This window comes from Schistocerca americana, chromosome 7 (assembly GCF_021461395.2).
Source record: "Schistocerca americana isolate TAMUIC-IGC-003095 chromosome 7, iqSchAmer2.1, whole genome shotgun sequence".
Classification (NCBI taxonomy): domain Eukaryota; kingdom Metazoa; phylum Arthropoda; class Insecta; order Orthoptera; family Acrididae; genus Schistocerca; species Schistocerca americana.
In genome coordinates this window covers 44,815,097-44,830,665 of record NC_060125.1, presented here as the reverse complement: position 1 = coordinate 44,830,665, position 15,569 = coordinate 44,815,097, and the positions used below count along the sequence as shown (strand labels likewise).

The window sequence follows — 15,569 nt, the reverse complement described above, 5'->3', positions numbered from 1 at the left end:
CACAGCACAACAACAACAGAGACGTCCGTGAGAAGAGCTACACCTCGACGCAGGAAAAGTATGTTCCGCTAAATCTTTTCGACCGCTCGGGCTGTCACTGTCGTCTCTAGTTAAATCTGCATGGCGTGTTTCTGCATAATTTACATGTTCTGAAAGATCAAATGAGTATGTTAGTTTCAGAATGTTTAAAATGCATTGTCAGATGTGTGGTTCGAACCCACGCTCCCTTACGGGAACCAGAGCTTACGTCTGGCGCCTTAGACCGCTCGGCCAATCTGACGTGCGAGGAAAGAGCTCCAGAGACTTCAATCTCTAGCAATATCTCAAAGAACCTCGCTGCGAAACCTGTTTCTTTTTTCGGTAGGATGGAATTATGTCAGTTTTAGAAAATTTAAGACGCAATGTCAGACGTGGCGCAGGAAATGCACCCTCCCTTTCGGGAACCATTGTGGCGCGTTGGACCGCATTCTTCCGTCGTTTCCAGTTTGAACTGTAACTAGCAAAACTGTATTTAGTAATAGGAGCATTTTCACAATGATGCAAAGAAAACTAGATATTAGCCAACGGCAAATAAGGCCGTTTCCTAGCAACAGCCACGCTGTTCATTACGCACTCGTGGGAAGCCAATGAAATACTTCCCGTGAGGCTCAAACTGTCGTCCTTCAATTTACAATACTTAGGCACTGCCCCGGTGGTACCGACGCGTACATACTGAAACGTCTTTGGATCGTCAGTGAGTACTTCATATTAGAAATTTCGTGTTCGCCCTGATGTGCATTAAAGGGCAGATTCTTCAGTAAAAGTTAGTTCTGCGCTCAGTTTCAGTATATGGCGCTAGCAGCACCAGGAAAACGGGTTCAGATGTGCTCGCCTTCCACTCGGCGTTGAGCGTCTACAGCGAGATTGCCTTCGGCCTCTGGCGCCAGGAGGGAAGGCGACACATCACGGCGCAAGCAGCGCGTAGCAGAAGGCGGTGGTGGTGTGTCGGTCAGCATGGTTGCTTCCCAAGTAGCTGGTCCGGGTTCGAAACCCGGACACCGCACGGAAGTTGTCTTCTTTATTCCGGAGAGTGTTTCCAACGCTCGCGATCGTCGAATTTCCCAACTGTCGTGTTACGAACGGTTTTCCTTCGCCACTCGTCCCGCTCCGCATAGGCTAGTGCAGATTGCAATTCACAGCATCGTGTGTCCCCATGTGTCGACTTGTCTCGACTTTGCTCGGCTGACGCGAAAGCTGACGCTTGCAAATGGGCGTATATGTAGAGGACAGGCGCTAGAAACGACTGGGAGAGACCAACTCGACAAACGCACAACGGACCCTTTCATTTGACTGTGGCCGCAGGTTCGCGAATTTGCGTCCCGAGAGGCAAGAGAGGGGTCAGCGTGCTGGACCGTATCATTACCTCGCAGCAACACCGAAAACTAAGGGAAAAGGAAAATTAAAGAATCCAACAGCACGCAGACTTCCTAGTTAGCCACCGAGCCGTGTACTAAGCACGTAAGATCGCTCCTTAACTTCGGTGATCGGACGAGAACCCGTGTCGTCAGCGTGGCACACAAGTCGGCGAGAACGTTTCCAGACGTGTGGACATCTTAGTCCTTGTACAGATCACTTGGGATTTGCCTGGCAGTCTCTCGCGCTGCCTTTTTGGGAAGCAATATGGAATAGCCCTTGGTGGGATCTAACCCATAGCCTTCCCGTTGTTAGCATGACACACTAACTTAGTGAGCTTACTGCCCACGCAATACGGCCGCTTCAGAACTCCAGCACCTGAGCCACCGTTTCATCTATCTTTAGTAAGGAATTTCGATTCATTTAAACACGTATGCGTTGCTGTTGAGGTTTTCTCGCTGTCGCTTGGAACTCAGGGCCACAGCACAACAACAACAGAGACGTCCGTGAGAAGAGCTACACCTCGACGCAGGAAAAGTATGTTCCGCTAAATCTTTTCGACCGCTCGGGCTGTCACTGTCGTCTCTAGTTAAATCTGCATGGCGTGTTTCTGCATAATTTACATGTTCTGAAAGATCAAGGGAGTATGTTAGTTTCAGAATGTTTAAAATGCATTGTCAGATGTGTGGTTCGAACCCACGCTCCCTTACGGGAACCAGAGCTTACGTCTGGCGCCTTAGACCGCTCGGCCAATCTGACGTGCGAGGAAAGAGCTCCAGAGACTTCAATCTCTAGCAATATCTCAAAGAACCTCGCTGCGAAACCTGTTTCTTTTTTCGGTAGGATGGAATTATGTCAGTTTTAGAAAATTTAAGACGCAATGTCAGACGTGGCGCAGGAAATGCACCCTCCCTTTCGGGAACCATTGTGGCGCGTTGGACCGCATTCTTCCGTCGTTTCCAGTTTGAACTGTAACTAGCAAAACTGTATTTAGTAATAGGAGCATTTTCACAATGATGCAAAGAAAACTAGATATTAGCCAACGGCAAATAAGGCCGTTTCCTAGCAACAGCCACGCTGTTCATTACGCACTCGTGGGAAGCCAATGAAATACTTCCCGTGAGGCTCAAACTGTCGTCCTTCAATTTACAATACTTAGGCACTGCCCCGGTGGTACCGACGCGTACATACTGAAACGTCTTTAGATCGTCAGTGAGTACTTCATATTAGAAATTTCGTGTTCGCCCTGATGTGCATTAAAGGGCAGATTCTTCAGTAAAAGTTAGTTCTGCGCTCAGTTTCAGTATATGGCCCTAGCAGCACCAGGAAAACGGGTTCAGATGTGCTCGCCTTCCACTCGGCGTTGAGCGTCTACAGCGAGATTGCCTTCGGCCTCTGGCGCCAGGAGGGAAGGCGACACATCACGGCGCAAGCAGCGCGTAGCAGAAGGCGGTGGTGGTGTGTCGGTCAGCATGGTTGCTTCCCAAGTAGCTGGTCCGGGTTCGAAACCCGGACACCGCACGGAAGTTGTCTTCTTTACTCCGGAGAGTGTTTCCAACGCTCGCGATCGTCGAATTTCCCAACTGTCGTGTTACGAACGGTTTTCCTTCGCCACTCGTCCCGCTCCGCATAGGCTAGTGCAGATTGCAATTCACAGCATCGTGTGTCCCCATGTGTCGACTTGTCTCGACTTTGCTCGGCTGACGCGAAAGCTGACGCTTGCAAATGGGCGTATATGTAGAGGACAGGCGCTAGAAACGACTGGGAGAGACCAACTCGACAAACGCACAACGGACCCTTTCATTTGACTGTGGCCGCAGGTTCGCGAATTTGCGTCCCGAGAGGCAAGAGAGGGGTCAGCGTGCTGGACCGTATCATTACCTCGCAGCAACACCGAAAACTAAGGGAAAAGGAAAATTAAAGAATCCAACAGCACGCAGACTTCCTAGTTAGCCACCGAGCCGTGTACTAAGCACGTAAGATCGCTCCTTAACTTCGGTGATCGGACGAGAACCCGTGTCGTCAGCGTGGCACACAAGTCGGCGAGAACGTTTCCAGACGTGTGGACATCTTAGTCCTTGTACAGATCACTTGGGATTTGCCTGGCAGTCTCTCGCGCTGCCTTTTTGGGAAGCAATATGGAATAGCCCTTGGTGGGATCTAACCCATAGCCTTCCCGTTGTTAGCATGACACACTAACTTAGTGAGCTTACTGCCCACGCAATACGGCCGCTTCAGAACTCCAGCACCTGAGCCACCGTTTCATCTATCTTTAGTAAGGAATTTCGATTCATTTAAACACGTATGCGTTGCTGTTGAGGTTTTCTCGCTGTCGCTTGGAACTCAGGGCCACAGCACAACAACAACAGAGACGTCCGTGAGAAGAGCTACACCTCGACGCAGGAAAAGTATGTTCCGCTAAATCTTTTCGACCGCTCGGGCTGTCACTGTCGTCTCTAGTTAAATCTGCATGGCGTGTTTCTGCATAATTTACATGTTCTGAAAGATCAAGGGAGTATGTTAGTTTCAGAATGTTTAAAATGCATTGTCAGATGTGTGGTTCGAACCCACGCTCCCTTACGGGAACCAGAGCTTACGTCTGGCGCCTTAGACCGCTCGGCCAATCTGACGTGCGAGGAAAGAGCTCCAGAGACTTCAATCTCTAGCAATATCTCAAAGAACCTCGCTGCGAAACCTGTTTCTTTTTTCGGTAGGATGGAATTATGTCAGTTTTAGAAAATTTAAGACGCAATGTCAGACGTGGCGCAGGAAATGCACCCTCCCTTTCGGGAACCATTGTGGCGCGTTGGACCGCATTCTTCCGTCGTTTCCAGTTTGAACTGTAACTAGCAAAACTGTATTTAGTAATAGGAGCATTTTCACAATGATGCAAAGAAAACTAGATATTAGCCAACGGCAAATAAGGCCGTTTCCTAGCAACAGCCACGCTGTTCATTACGCACTCGTGGGAAGCCAATGAAATACTTCCCGTGAGGCTCAAACTGTCGTCCTTCAATTTACAATACTTAGGCACTGCCCCGGTGGTACCGACGCGTACATACTGAAACGTCTTTGGATCGTCAGTGAGTACTTCATATTAGAAATTTCGTGTTCGCCCTGATGTGCATTAAAGGGCAGATTCTTCAGTAAAAGTTAGTTCTGCGCTCAGTTTCAGTATATGGCGCTAGCAGCACCAGGAAAACGGGTTCAGATGTGCTCGCCTTCCACTCGGCGTTGAGCGTCTACAGCGAGATTGCCTTCGGCCTCTGGCGCCAGGAGGGAAGGCGACACATCACGGCGCAAGCAGCGCGTAGCAGAAGGCGGTGGTGGTGTGTCGGTCAGCATGGTTGCTTCCCAAGTAGCTGGTCCGGGTTCGAAACCCGGACACCGCACGGAAGTTGTCTTCTTTATTCCGGAGAGTGTTTCCAACGCTCGCGATCGTCGAATTTCCCAACTGTCGTGTTACGAACGGTTTTCCTTCGCCACTCGTCCCGCTCCGCATAGGCTAGTGCAGATTGCAATTCACAGCATCGTGTGTCCCCATGTGTCGACTTGTCTCGACTTTGCTCGGCTGACGCGAAAGCTGACGCTTGCAAATGGGCGTATATGTAGAGGACAGGCGCTAGAAACGACTGGGAGAGACCAACTCGACAAACGCACAACGGACCCTTTCATTTGACTGTGGCCGCAGGTTCGCGAATTTGCGTCCCGAGAGGCAAGAGAGGGGTCAGCGTGCTGGACCGTATCATTACCTCGCAGCAACACCGAAAACTAAGGGAAAAGGAAAATTAAAGAATCCAACAGCACGCAGACTTCCTAGTTAGCCACCGAGCCGTGTACTAAGCACGTAAGATCGCTCCTTAACTTCGGTGATCGGACGAGAACCCGTGTCGTCAGCGTGGCACACAAGTCGGCGAGAACGTTTCCAGACGTGTGGACATCTTAGTCCTTGTACAGATCACTTGGGATTTGCCTGGCAGTCTCTCGCGCTGCCTTTTTGGGAAGCAATATGGAATAGCCCTTGGTGGGATCTAACCCATAGCCTTCCCGTTGTTAGCATGACACACTAACTTAGTGAGCTTACTGCCCACGCAATACGGCCGCTTCAGAACTCCAGCACCTGAGCCACCGTTTCATCTATCTTTAGTAAGGAATTTCGATTCATTTAAACACGTATGCGTTGCTGTTGAGGTTTTCTCGCTGTCGCTTGGAACTCAGGGCCACAGCACAACAACAACAGAGACGTCCGTGAGAAGAGCTACACCTCGACGCAGGAAAAGTATGTTCCGCTAAATCTTTTCGACCGCTCGGGCTGTCACTGTCGTCTCTAGTTAAATCTGCATGGCGTGTTTCTGCATAATTTACATGTTCTGAAAGATCAAGGGAGTATGTTAGTTTCAGAATGTTTAAAATGCATTGTCAGATGTGTGGTTCGAACCCACGCTCCCTTACGGGAACCAGAGCTTACGTCTGGCGCCTTAGACCGCTCGGCCAATCTGACGTGCGAGGAAAGAGCTCCAGAGACTTCAATCTCTAGCAATATCTCAAAGAACCTCGCTGCGAAACCTGTTTCTTTTTTCGGTAGGATGGAATTATGTCAGTTTTAGAAAATTTAAGACGCAATGTCAGACGTGGCGCAGGAAATGCACCCTCCCTTTCGGGAACCATTGTGGCGCGTTGGACCGCATTCTTCCGTCGTTTCCAGTTTGAACTGTAACTAGCAAAACTGTATTTAGTAATAGGAGCATTTTCACAATGATGCAAAGAAAACTAGATATTAGCCAACGGCAAATAAGGCCGTTTCCTAGCAACAGCCACGCTGTTCATTACGCACTCGTGGGAAGCCAATGAAATACTTCCCGTGAGGCTCAAACTGTCGTCCTTCAATTTACAATACTTAGGCACTGCCCCGGTGGTACCGACGCGTACATACTGAAACGTCTTTAGATCGTCAGTGAGTACTTCATATTAGAAATTTCGTGTTCGCCCTGATGTGCATTAAAGGGCAGATTCTTCAGTAAAAGTTAGTTCTGCGCTCAGTTTCAGTATATGGCCCTAGCAGCACCAGGAAAACGGGTTCAGATGTGCTCGCCTTCCACTCGGCGTTGAGCGTCTACAGCGAGATTGCCTTCGGCCTCTGGCGCCAGGAGGGAAGGCGACACATCACGGCGCAAGCAGCGCGTAGCAGAAGGCGGTGGTGGTGTGTCGGTCAGCATGGTTGCTTCCCAAGTAGCTGGTCCGGGTTCGAAACCCGGACACCGCACGGAAGTTGTCTTCTTTACTCCGGAGAGTGTTTCCAACGCTCGCGATCGTCGAATTTCCCAACTGTCGTGTTACGAACGGTTTTCCTTCGCCACTCGTCCCGCTCCGCATAGGCTAGTGCAGATTGCAATTCACAGCATCGTGTGTCCCCATGTGTCGACTTGTCTCGACTTTGCTCGGCTGACGCGAAAGCTGACGCTTGCAAATGGGCGTATATGTAGAGGACAGGCGCTAGAAACGACTGGGAGAGACCAACTCGACAAACGCACAACGGACCCTTTCATTTGACTGTGGCCGCAGGTTCGCGAATTTGCGTCCCGAGAGGCAAGAGAGGGGTCAGCGTGCTGGACCGTATCATTACCTCGCAGCAACACCGAAAACTAAGGGAAAAGGAAAATTAAAGAATCCAACAGCACGCAGACTTCCTAGTTAGCCACCGAGCCGTGTACTAAGCACGTAAGATCGCTCCTTAACTTCGGTGATCGGACGAGAACCCGTGTCGTCAGCGTGGCACACAAGTCGGCGAGAACGTTTCCAGACGTGTGGACATCTTAGTCCTTGTACAGATCACTTGGGATTTGCCTGGCAGTCTCTCGCGCTGCCTTTTTGGGAAGCAATATGGAATAGCCCTTGGTGGGATCTAACCCATAGCCTTCCCGTTGTTAGCATGACACACTAACTTAGTGAGCTTACTGCCCACGCAATACGGCCGCTTCAGAACTCCAGCACCTGAGCCACCGTTTCATCTATCTTTAGTAAGGAATTTCGATTCATTTAAACACGTATGCGTTGCTGTTGAGGTTTTCTCGCTGTCGCTTGGAACTCAGGGCCACAGCACAACAACAACAGAGACGTCCGTGAGAAGAGCTACACCTCGACGCAGGAAAAGTATGTTCCGCTAAATCTTTTCGACCGCTCGGGCTGTCACTGTCGTCTCTAGTTAAATCTGCATGGCGTGTTTCTGCATAATTTACATGTTCTGAAAGATCAAGGGAGTATGTTAGTTTCAGAATGTTTAAAATGCATTGTCAGATGTGTGGTTCGAACCCACGCTCCCTTACGGGAACCAGAGCTTACGTCTGGCGCCTTAGACCGCTCGGCCAATCTGACGTGCGAGGAAAGAGCTCCAGAGACTTCAATCTCTAGCAATATCTCAAAGAACCTCGCTGCGAAACCTGTTTCTTTTTTCGGTAGGATGGAATTATGTCAGTTTTAGAAAATTTAAGACGCAATGTCAGACGTGGCGCAGGAAATGCACCCTCCCTTTCGGGAACCATTGTGGCGCGTTGGACCGCATTCTTCCGTCGTTTCCAGTTTGAACTGTAACTAGCAAAACTGTATTTAGTAATAGGAGCATTTTCACAATGATGCAAAGAAAACTAGATATTAGCCAACGGCAAATAAGGCCGTTTCCTAGCAACAGCCACGCTGTTCATTACGCACTCGTGGGAAGCCAATGAAATACTTCCCGTGAGGCTCAAACTGTCGTCCTTCAATTTACAATACTTAGGCACTGCCCCGGTGGTACCGACGCGTACATACTGAAACGTCTTTGGATCGTCAGTGAGTACTTCATATTAGAAATTTCGTGTTCGCCCTGATGTGCATTAAAGGGCAGATTCTTCAGTAAAAGTTAGTTCTGCGCTCAGTTTCAGTATATGGCCCTAGCAGCACCAGGAAAACGGGTTCAGATGTGCTCGCCTTCCACTCGGCGTTGAGCGTCTACAGCGAGATTGCCTTCGGCCTCTGGCGCCAGGAGGGAAGGCGACACATCACGGCGCAAGCAGCGCGTAGCAGAAGGCGGTGGTGGTGTGTCGGTCAGCATGGTTGCTTCCCAAGTAGCTGGTCCGGGTTCGAAACCCGGACACCGCACGGAAGTTGTCTTCTTTACTCCGGAGAGTGTTTCCAACGCTCGCGATCGTCGAATTTCCCAACTGTCGTGTTACGAACGGTTTTCCTTCGCCACTCGTCCCGCTCCGCATAGGCTAGTGCAGATTGCAATTCACAGCATCGTGTGTCCCCATGTGTCGACTTGTCTCGACTTTGCTCGGCTGACGCGAAAGCTGACGCTTGCAAATGGGCGTATATGTAGAGGACAGGCGCTAGAAACGACTGGGAGAGACCAACTCGACAAACGCACAACGGACCCTTTCATTTGACTGTGGCCGCAGGTTCGCGAATTTGCGTCCCGAGAGGCAAGAGAGGGGTCAGCGTGCTGGACCGTATCATTACCTCGCAGCAACACCGAAAACTAAGGGAAAAGGAAAATTAAAGAATCCAACAGCACGCAGACTTCCTAGTTAGCCACCGAGCCGTGTACTAAGCACGTAAGATCGCTCCTTAACTTCGGTGATCGGACGAGAACCCGTGTCGTCAGCGTGGCACACAAGTCGGCGAGAACGTTTCCAGACGTGTGGACATCTTAGTCCTTGTACAGATCACTTGGGATTTGCCTGGCAGTCTCTCGCGCTGCCTTTTTGGGAAGCAATATGGAATAGCCCTTGGTGGGATCTAACCCATAGCCTTCCCGTTGTTAGCATGACACACTAACTTAGTGAGCTTACTGCCCACGCAATACGGCCGCTTCAGAACTCCAGCACCTGAGCCACCGTTTCATCTATCTTTAGTAAGGAATTTCGATTCATTTAAACACGTATGCGTTGCTGTTGAGGTTTTCTCGCTGTCGCTTGGAACTCAGGGCCACAGCACAACAACAACAGAGACGTCCGTGAGAAGAGCTACACCTCGACGCAGGAAAAGTATGTTCCGCTAAATCTTTTCGACCGCTCGGGCTGTCACTGTCGTCTCTAGTTAAATCTGCATGGCGTGTTTCTGCATAATTTACATGTTCTGAAAGATCAAGGGAGTATGTTAGTTTCAGAATGTTTAAAATGCATTGTCAGATGTGTGGTTCGAACCCACGCTCCCTTACGGGAACCAGAGCTTACGTCTGGCGCCTTAGACCGCTCGGCCAATCTGACGTGCGAGGAAAGAGCTCCAGAGACTTCAATCTCTAGCAATATCTCAAAGAACCTCGCTGCGAAACCTGTTTCTTTTTTCGGTAGGATGGAATTATGTCAGTTTTAGAAAATTTAAGACGCAATGTCAGACGTGGCGCAGGAAATGCACCCTCCCTTTCGGGAACCATTGTGGCGCGTTGGACCGCATTCTTCCGTCGTTTCCAGTTTGAACTGTAACTAGCAAAACTGTATTTAGTAATAGGAGCATTTTCACAATGATGCAAAGAAAACTAGATATTAGCCAACGGCAAATAAGGCCGTTTCCTAGCAACAGCCACGCTGTTCATTACGCACTCGTGGGAAGCCAATGAAATACTTCCCGTGAGGCTCAAACTGTCGTCCTTCAATTTACAATACTTAGGCACTGCCCCGGTGGTACCGACGCGTACATACTGAAACGTCTTTGGATCGTCAGTGAGTACTTCATATTAGAAATTTCGTGTTCGCCCTGATGTGCATTAAAGGGCAGATTCTTCAGTAAAAGTTAGTTCTGCGCTCAGTTTCAGTATATGGCCCTAGCAGCACCAGGAAAACGGGTTCAGATGTGCTCGCCTTCCACTCGGCGTTGAGCGTCTACAGCGAGATTGCCTTCGGCCTCTGGCGCCAGGAGGGAAGGCGACACATCACGGCGCAAGCAGCGCGTAGCAGAAGGCGGTGGTGGTGTGTCGGTCAGCATGGTTGCTTCCCAAGTAGCTGGTCCGGGTTCGAAACCCGGACACCGCACGGAAGTTGTCTTCTTTACTCCGGAGAGTGTTTCCAACGCTCGCGATCGTCGAATTTCCCAACTGTCGTGTTACGAACGGTTTTCCTTCGCCACTCGTCCCGCTCCGCATAGGCTAGTGCAGATTGCAATTCACAGCATCGTGTGTCCCCATGTGTCGACTTGTCTCGACTTTGCTCGGCTGACGCGAAAGCTGACGCTTGCAAATGGGCGTATATGTAGAGGACAGGCGCTAGAAACGACTGGGAGAGACCAACTCGACAAACGCACAACGGACCCTTTCATTTGACTGTGGCCGCAGGTTCGCGAATTTGCGTCCCGAGAGGCAAGAGAGGGGTCAGCGTGCTGGACCGTATCATTACCTCGCAGCAACACCGAAAACTAAGGGAAAAGGAAAATTAAAGAATCCAACAGCACGCAGACTTCCTAGTTAGCCACCGAGCCGTGTACTAAGCACGTAAGATCGCTCCTTAACTTCGGTGATCGGACGAGAACCCGTGTCGTCAGCGTGGCACACAAGTCGGCGAGAACGTTTCCAGACGTGTGGACATCTTAGTCCTTGTACAGATCACTTGGGATTTGCCTGGCAGTCTCTCGCGCTGCCTTTTTGGGAAGCAATATGGAATAGCCCTTGGTGGGATCTAACCCATAGCCTTCCCGTTGTTAGCATGACACACTAACTTAGTGAGCTTACTGCCCACGCAATACGGCCGCTTCAGAACTCCAGCACCTGAGCCACCGTTTCATCTATCTTTAGTAAGGAATTTCGATTCATTTAAACACGTATGCGTTGCTGTTGAGGTTTTCTCGCTGTCGCTTGGAACTCAGGGCCACAGCACAACAACAACAGAGACGTCCGTGAGAAGAGCTACACCTCGACGCAGGAAAAGTATGTTCCGCTAAATCTTTTCGACCGCTCGGGCTGTCACTGTCGTCTCTAGTTAAATCTGCATGGCGTGTTTCTGCATAATTTACATGTTCTGAAAGATCAAGGGAGTATGTTAGTTTCAGAATGTTTAAAATGCATTGTCAGATGTGTGGTTCGAACCCACGCTCCCTTACGGGAACCAGAGCTTACGTCTGGCGCCTTAGACCGCTCGGCCAATCTGACGTGCGAGGAAAGAGCTCCAGAGACTTCAATCTCTAGCAATATCTCAAAGAACCTCGCTGCGAAACCTGTTTCTTTTTTCGGTAGGATGGAATTATGTCAGTTTTAGAAAATTTAAGACGCAATGTCAGACGTGGCGCAGGAAATGCACCCTCCCTTTCGGGAACCATTGTGGCGCGTTGGACCGCATTCTTCCGTCGTTTCCAGTTTGAACTGTAACTAGCAAAACTGTATTTAGTAATAGGAGCATTTTCACAATGATGCAAAGAAAACTAGATATTAGCCAACGGCAAATAAGGCCGTTTCCTAGCAACAGCCACGCTGTTCATTACGCACTCGTGGGAAGCCAATGAAATACTTCCCGTGAGGCTCAAACTGTCGTCCTTCAATTTACAATACTTAGGCACTGCCCCGGTGGTACCGACGCGTACATACTGAAACGTCTTTGGATCGTCAGTGAGTACTTCATATTAGAAATTTCGTGTTCGCCCTGATGTGCATTAAAGGGCAGATTCTTCAGTAAAAGTTAGTTCTGCGCTCAGTTTCAGTATATGGCCCTAGCAGCACCAGGAAAACGGGTTCAGATGTGCTCGCCTTCCACTCGGCGTTGAGCGTCTACAGCGAGATTGCCTTCGGCCTCTGGCGCCAGGAGGGAAGGCGACACATCACGGCGCAAGCAGCGCGTAGCAGAAGGCGGTGGTGGTGTGTCGGTCAGCATGGTTGCTTCCCAAGTAGCTGGTCCGGGTTCGAAACCCGGACACCGCACGGAAGTTGTCTTCTTTACTCCGGAGAGTGTTTCCAACGCTCGCGATCGTCGAATTTCCCAACTGTCGTGTTACGAACGGTTTTCCTTCGCCACTCGTCCCGCTCCGCATAGGCTAGTGCAGATTGCAATTCACAGCATCGTGTGTCCCCATGTGTCGACTTGTCTCGACTTTGCTCGGCTGACGCGAAAGCTGACGCTTGCAAATGGGCGTATATGTAGAGGACAGGCGCTAGAAACGACTGGGAGAGACCAACTCGACAAACGCACAACGGACCCTTTCATTTGACTGTGGCCGCAGGTTCGCGAATTTGCGTCCCGAGAGGCAAGAGAGGGGTCAGCGTGCTGGACCGTATCATTACCTCGCAGCAACACCGAAAACTAAGGGAAAAGGAAAATTAAAGAATCCAACAGCACGCAGACTTCCTAGTTAGCCACCGAGCCGTGTACTAAGCACGTAAGATCGCTCCTTAACTTCGGTGATCGGACGAGAACCCGTGTCGTCAGCGTGGCACACAAGTCGGCGAGAACGTTTCCAGACGTGTGGACATCTTAGTCCTTGTACAGATCACTTGGGATTTGCCTGGCAGTCTCTCGCGCTGCCTTTTTGGGAAGCAATATGGAATAGCCCTTGGTGGGATCTAACCCATAGCCTTCCCGTTGTTAGCATGACACACTAACTTAGTGAGCTTACTGCCCACGCAATACGGCCGCTTCAGAACTCCAGCACCTGAGCCACCGTTTCATCTATCTTTAGTAAGGAATTTCGATTCATTTAAACACGTATGCGTTGCTGTTGAGGTTTTCTCGCTGTCGCTTGGAACTCAGGGCCACAGCACAACAACAACAGAGACGTCCGTGAGAAGAGCTACACCTCGACGCAGGAAAAGTATGTTCCGCTAAATCTTTTCGACCGCTCGGGCTGTCACTGTCGTCTCTAGTTAAATCTGCATGGCGTGTTTCTGCATAATTTACATGTTCTGAAAGATCAAATGAGTATGTTAGTTTCAGAATGTTTAAAATGCATTGTCAGATGTGTGGTTCGAACCCACGCTCCCTTACGGGAACCAGAGCTTACGTCTGGCGCCTTAGACCGCTCGGCCAATCTGACGTGCGAGGAAAGAGCTCCAGAGACTTCAATCTCTAGCAATATCTCAAAGAACCTCGCTGCGAAACCTGTTTCTTTTTTCGGTAGGATGGAATTATGTCAGTTTTAGAAAATTTAAGACGCAATGTCAGACGTGGCGCAGGAAATGCACCCTCCCTTTCGGGAACCATTGTGGCGCGTTGGACCGCATTCTTCCGTCGTTTCCAGTTTGAACTGTAACTAGCAAAACTGTATTTAGTAATAGGAGCATTTTCACAATGATGCAAAGAAAACTAGATATTAGCCAACGGCAAATAAGGCCGTTTCCTAGCAACAGCCACGCTGTTCATTACGCACTCGTGGGAAGCCAATGAAATACTTCCCGTGAGGCTCAAACTGTCGTCCTTCAATTTACAATACTTAGGCACTGCCCCGGTGGTACCGACGCGTACATACTGAAACGTCTTTGGATCGTCAGTGAGTACTTCATATTAGAAATTTCGTGTTCGCCCTGATGTGCATTAAAGGGCAGATTCTTCAGTAAAAGTTAGTTCTGCGCTCAGTTTCAGTATATGGCCCTAGCAGCACCAGGAAAACGGGTTCAGATGTGCTCGCCTTCCACTCGGCGTTGAGCGTCTACAGCGAGATTGCCTTCGGCCTCTGGCGCCAGGAGGGAAGGCGACACATCACGGCGCAAGCAGCGCGTAGCAGAAGGCGGTGGTGGTGTGTCGGTCAGCATGGTTGCTTCCCAAGTAGCTGGTCCGGGTTCGAAACCCGGACACCGCACGGAAGTTGTCTTCTTTACTCCGGAGAGTGTTTCCAACGCTCGCGATCGTCGAATTTCCCAACTGTCGTGTTACGAACGGTTTTCCTTCGCCACTCGTCCCGCTCCGCATAGGCTAGTGCAGATTGCAATTCACAGCATCGTGTGTCCCCATCGGCTGACGCGAAAGCTGACGCTTGCAAATGGGCGTATATGTAGAGGACAGGCGCTAGAAACGACTGGGAGAGACCAACTCGACAAACGCACAACGGACCCTTTCATTTGACTGTGGCCGCAGGTTCGCGAATTTGCGTCCCGAGAGGCAAGAGAGGGGTCAGCGTGCTGGACCGTATCATTACCTCGCAGCAACACCGAAAACTAAGGGAAAAGGAAAATTAAAGAATCCAACAGCACGCAGACTTCCTAGTTAGCCACCGAGCCGTGTACTAAGCACGTAAGATCGCTCCTTAACTTCGGTGATCGGACGAGAACCCGTGTCGTCAGCGTGGCACACAAGTCGGCGAGAACGTTTCCAGACGTGTGGACATCTTAGTCCTTGTACAGATCACTTGGGATTTGCCTGGCAGTCTCTCGCGCTGCCTTTTTGGGAAGCAATATGGAATAGCCCTTGGTGGGATCTAACCCATAGCCTTCCCGTTGTTAGCATGACACACTAACTTAGTGAGCTTACTGCCCACGCAATACGGCCGCTTCAGAACTCCAGCACCTGAGCCACCGTTTCATCTATCTTTAGTAAGGAATTTCGATTCATTTAAACACGTATGCGTTGCTGTTGAGGTTTTCTCGCTGTCGCTTGGAACTCAGGGCCACAGCACAACAACAACAGAGACGTCCGTGAGAAGAGCTACACCTCGACGCAGGAAAAGTATGTTCCGCTAAATCTTTTCGACCGCTCGGGCTGTCACTGTCGTCTCTAGTTAAATCTGCATGGCGTGTTTCTGCATAATTTACATGTTCTGAAAGATCAAATGAGTATGTTAGTTTCAGAATGTTTAAAATGCATTGTCAGATGTGTGGTTCGAACCCACGCTCCCTTACGGGAACCAGAGCTTACGTCTGGCGCCTTAGACCGCTCGGCCAATCTGACGTGCGAGGAAAGAGCTCCAGAGACTTCAATCTCTAGCAATATCTCAAAGAACCTCGCTGCGAAACCTGTTTCTTTTTTCGGTAGGATGGAATTATGTCAGTTTTAGAAAATTTAAGACGCAATGTCAGACGTGGCGCAGGAAATGCACCCTCCCTTTCGGGAACCATTGTGGCGCGTTGGACCGCATTCTTCCGTCGTTTCCAGTTTGAACTGTAACTAGCAAAACTGTATTTAGTAATAGGAGCATTTTCACAATGATGCAAAGAAAACTAGATATTAGCCAACGGCAAATAAGGCCGTTTCCTAGCAACAGCCACGCTGTTCATTACGCACTCGTGGGAAGCC

The 15,569-nt window shown here is 49.9% G+C and overlaps 9 non-coding genes across 9 annotated transcripts; all 9 read right to left on the bottom strand.

Moving 5' to 3' along the window:
• Positions 1 to 196: 196 nt before the first annotated feature.
• On the bottom strand, positions 197 to 280 carry Trnal-uaa. The gene has a single exon. It is a non-coding gene; the product is annotated as a tRNA-Leu (tRNA).
• A 1,787-nt stretch (positions 281 to 2,067) lies between these two features.
• On the bottom strand, positions 2,068 to 2,151 carry Trnal-uaa. The gene has a single exon. It is a non-coding gene; the product is annotated as a tRNA-Leu (tRNA).
• A 1,787-nt stretch (positions 2,152 to 3,938) lies between these two features.
• Trnal-uaa lies at positions 3,939 to 4,022 on the bottom strand. The gene has a single exon. It is a non-coding gene; the product is annotated as a tRNA-Leu (tRNA).
• Positions 4,023 to 5,809: 1,787 nt separating this feature from the next.
• On the bottom strand, positions 5,810 to 5,893 carry Trnal-uaa. The gene has a single exon. It is a non-coding gene; the product is annotated as a tRNA-Leu (tRNA).
• Positions 5,894 to 7,680: 1,787 nt separating this feature from the next.
• Trnal-uaa lies at positions 7,681 to 7,764 on the bottom strand. Its single transcript has one exon. It is a non-coding gene; the product is annotated as a tRNA-Leu (tRNA).
• A 1,787-nt stretch (positions 7,765 to 9,551) lies between these two features.
• Trnal-uaa lies at positions 9,552 to 9,635 on the bottom strand. The gene has a single exon. It is a non-coding gene; the product is annotated as a tRNA-Leu (tRNA).
• Positions 9,636 to 11,422: 1,787 nt separating this feature from the next.
• On the bottom strand, positions 11,423 to 11,506 carry Trnal-uaa. Its single transcript has one exon. It is a non-coding gene; the product is annotated as a tRNA-Leu (tRNA).
• Positions 11,507 to 13,293: 1,787 nt separating this feature from the next.
• On the bottom strand, positions 13,294 to 13,377 carry Trnal-uaa. The gene has a single exon. It is a non-coding gene; the product is annotated as a tRNA-Leu (tRNA).
• A 1,763-nt stretch (positions 13,378 to 15,140) lies between these two features.
• Positions 15,141 to 15,224, bottom strand: Trnal-uaa. The gene has a single exon. It is a non-coding gene; the product is annotated as a tRNA-Leu (tRNA).
• Positions 15,225 to 15,569: the final 345 nt, after the last annotated feature.